The sequence below is a fragment of the Triticum dicoccoides genome, chromosome 3B (assembly GCF_002162155.2).
Source record: "Triticum dicoccoides isolate Atlit2015 ecotype Zavitan chromosome 3B, WEW_v2.0, whole genome shotgun sequence".
NCBI classification, from domain to species: domain Eukaryota; kingdom Viridiplantae; phylum Streptophyta; class Magnoliopsida; order Poales; family Poaceae; genus Triticum; species Triticum dicoccoides.
Genome location: NC_041385.1, coordinates 829,300,894 through 829,305,375, shown reverse-complemented (window position 1 = coordinate 829,305,375; position 4,482 = coordinate 829,300,894).

Below are 4,482 nucleotides of genomic sequence, written 5' to 3'. Positions count from 1 at the left end.
GGGGGGGCTGTTGCTTGCCTTATATAGCCGTCTGAGCTAGAGTTACATGGCTTGAGTGGGATCGTCAGCAGGCTCGCGCCCCTTGGTCCCGTCGGACCATGTCGGGCGCCAGTAGCTTGCTTCTCAAGTTGGTGGGACCCTCGTCCGGCAGTTGGGCCCGAGAGGCTGACTCGGCGGTTGTCAAGACCCTTGCTCGGCTGACATGCCCAGAATTCTCTAAAAGTGATCAGTCAGATAGAATTTTCGGTTGCTACGCCATAGATTTTGTAACTTTAATTTAGTGCGGTTTGGGTATGATGTGAACGAAAACTATGCAGCCATAATGAATAGTTTAGGTGTAATGAGAACCCACGAATGATCACACCCGTCTATGAAATGACACCATGAAAGCAATATAACAATGGAAAGCAACCAAAGTCCTATTCTTCTTGAATACACACAAGTGTACATACTGTACATTAAAGGAGAGGACGGGGTAAAAGAACCTCAGCAACCAAAGTCCATAGGGGAGGAAAGAATTGTAAATCGATCAATCTTATCAAAGAAGAAAGTATGGGGAAAATATTTCTCAGTGGGAGAGCAATACACGGCCCTTATTTGATTAGTGTCTGGATAGGTTTAACTATTATCGCTCCCTACTCTCTGTTACGTATAATATGTAGCTCATTTGGACTTTTGTGACCATTGTGAGGTAGTGGACGAACACACTCTTGTTAACTTCGTTCTGTTGAGAAGAAAGTCATATGCCTTTTGTTTCACTTCCACTTCAATACACCCTCTTTAAGTGAATCAACGGTGGAGATTAAAACATGCCCCTTCTTCTTAGGCGCACGGCTACAAACATATGTTGGCCTTCCACTTCAGCAACCTACACGACTGGCAGGAGGAGGGACCTACCTGGTCGTCATCCTGAAGTGGGTAAGTATAATGTATATGCCTTATCTTTCCAATTCATTGTTGCCTGAATTAATATTTTCCATACTATTTTATTGGAAAACCCTAACTTCATGCACATATGCAGGTGTTGGCGGCCATGTACTGGGTGTCAGCCTCGACGGCGTGGGGCGTCCAGATCTACCCGACCTTCAGTCTGGGCAGTCTTGACGATTACAAGTCCACTGTCATAGGCTTAGGCTTTCCTGTGGGTTGGCTCTGCTAATGGGCGTGACATGCTGGTTCTGCTCTAAGGCTCGCTAAGGTCCAATGGGTCGTGATCCTGGAGCTTATCCTCCTATCTGGTTTTCAGGGTACGCGACAACGGTCCTCCCCTCCCACTTATGTTAGGGTAGGGGGGCACTGGCCCCCTTAGCGTCCATGGCTCGGCGGCGCGTCTCCGGCCGTCTCCGCCACCCTTAGCTTCCCCGCATGCCGATGCTGTCACATTGTACTTTTGGTTGCCGCAACCTTTGTCGCTAGTTCATCTGCTACTCTTACTCTCGCCCGCAGCTTTTGGGTATGTACGATTGTTGTGCTCCGTCTCCGAGTGTCGGTGTTTGAACGATTCCTATGAGTAATGACACTTTTTTAATTTGCTCCTGGAATGTACGTGGCCTTGGTGATATTGATAAATGCTTCGATGTTCTCTCCGAATTAGTAATGACTAAGCCGCACATAGCCCTCTTGCAAGAATCAAAAATCGACACTCTCCCTGACTCTAAACTAAAATCCTTCCTACCACAACAACTAGACCAAGTTTTCTCGTTACCAGCTGTCGGATTCGCGGGTGGCACTATTTCTGCCATCAACTCTGCCTCTTTTCAAGTTGTCTCCTATTCACACCTAACCTTCTCTTTCCACCCTAATCCTACAATCAACTGCGTGCGCCCAACACATTGCCATCACAAACATCTACGCTCCATCATTATGATCCCTCAAGGAAGCCTTTCTACACGAGCTCTCGTCTATCTCACAACCCGACGACACCCCCTGGATTATAGCAGGAGACTTCAACCTCATCCGCTTCCCCTTTGTAAAAATAACCCTACGTTCCACCACGCCGAAGCCAATGCTTTCAACCAAACCCTAGATGATCTAGCTCTCATAGAATTACCCTTACTTGATCGCAGGTTCACGTGGTCTAACAATAGAGCCACCCCCACCTTAGAGCGGTTAGATCGCGTTTTCTTTAACCTTGCATGGGCGGATGCCTTCCCTAACACGTCGCTCTCCTCTCGCACATGTTTCACGTTCGATCACGTCCCACTCCTCATCCACGTCACCACCACCATCCCACGATCAATTGTTTTCAAAATTGGGGCTGGATGGGCCAACTTCCGGCCCTGTGGCGGCATCATCCGCCAAATCTGGGCCTCACAGCCCTCATCATCATCTAATGCAGCCGCCTCCCTCGTCGCCGCGCTAAAAAAGTCTCGTACCCGTCTAAAAAAATGGGCACGTTCTCGCATTCCCACCACTCTCCGCGAAGCTCGTTGCCATGCTGCAATCACCGCCCTAGATCTCGCGGAGGAAAACAGGCCTCTATCTTCACCAAAATCTCTCACTCGCAAAATCATTGTATCCCTACTCAAGTGCACCCTCCAGGAGAAAATGACGTACTGGCGTTGGCGTGCTAAGGTTTCGCGCGCCATCAATGGCGGAGAAAATACTAAGTTCTTCCACATGTCTGCCTCTCAACGCCTACGTAAAAATAAAATCTTTACCCTTACTCGTCACGGCTCCGAATACTCTGATCACCAGAACAAGGCGGAAATCCTACATGACTTCTTCGTCTCGCTAATTGGCACTCCATCTCCGACAACTTGGGCCTTTGACCTAAATTCTATCTATCTACACCCGGTGCCCGGACTTCACGTTTTAGATGAGCCTTTTTCCGAAGAGGAAATTAAGCTCGCGTTTTTCACAATGAACCCCCAAGCCAGCCCTGGACCAGACAGTTTCGGGCCCTCTTTCTACAGATCCTTTTGGCCTCTAGTCAAAAATGTAATCTTGTCCTTCTTCTCTCTTTTTCATCAAAACTTAGCAGACACCGAACGCTTAAATCGTGCCCACATCGTCCTCCTCCCTAAGAAGAATGCACCAACCTCGCCTGGCCTATCTTACTACAAAACTGCCCAATCAAAGATGTCGCCAAAGTTATCATTTCTCGCCTAAAACCGCTCATCCCTCAGCTAGTTCATGGCAACCAGACTGGCTTCATCCCTGGCAGAAATATCGCTGAAATTTTTTTCTTTGCAGCTGATCTAATTAGCTCTTGCCACTCACGCAAAAAAAACAACTATGATCTTTAAGTTGGATTTCAGAAAGGCTTTCGACTCAGTGGCATGGCCTGCCCTTGACAAAATCCTGGCAATACGTGGGTTCTCCACAACTTTCCGTAGTTGGACCCGAAATCTTCTCTACACAGGCAAAGCGACCGTTCTCCTCAATGGGATCCCGGGTAATTGGATACAATGCAGAAATGGACTGAGACAAGGGGATCCAGCCTCTCCCTACCTTTTCCTCATCGTCGCTGACCTTCTTCAACAGCTCATCCTCCAGAACTCCGATCCTGCTCTCCACCACCCCATCTTCTCCCACCTGCCTCCCACTGTCCTCCAATACGCCGACGACAAGCTCATCATGGCAGCCACCTCTCCTGCCGCCGCCTCAACCCTCAAAGAAATCCTAAACAATTTCGCAAACGCCACGGGCCTCGCCATCAACTTCTCCAAAACCACCCTAGCCACTCTTCACACAGATGAAGCCATGACTGCTGCCATCGCCCTCGTCATGGGGTGCTCGTGCGCCTCCTTCCTGCAAACTTACCTCGGTCTCCCCCTCGCCCCAACCAAGCCACTCGCCAACGTTTTCAACCCTCTGGTAGAATGTTCTAGGAAACTACTTACTGGCTGGCGTGCCAAGCTTCTCAATAAAGGCGATCGGCTCATCCTCATTTCTGCAGTTTTGGACTCAACTCTCATCTACTTCATGTCTGTATTCTGCATCCCTAAGAAAACTATCAAAACATTGGACTCTCTGAGTAGGGCTTTTTTTTGGGGCAGGAGAGGATGCTTGCTCAGGTGCTCAATGTCTTATTGCTTGGAAAAATGTCTGTTTACCAAAAAAACGGTGGTCTAGGGCTCAAAAACCTTCATGTCCAAAATAACTGCCTCCTTATGAAATTTGCAGCAAAAGCACTCCAATGCACAAACACCCTGGATGGAGTGGCTTGTCTCCAACACCCTAACGCTCTAGTACCCTCCTCCCCGCCAACCTCTTTTCTATGCCGCACAATTTCACAACAAATCCCTTCTCTATAAAATATTTCTTTCATGCTCACAAACAGTGGCTCACACACATATTTCTGGCTAGACACTTGGCTGGTTTCACAACCCCTTGCCATCTCATTCCCCAACCTATTCTCACACTCCACCCTACAGTTGGTTAAAGTGGCTAACATTTTGCGTTTCGGTATCCAAGCTAACCTCCGTAATCGCCTCTCTCTCACGGCAGAACAAGAGCTTGTGTCGCTTGTGGCTGTTT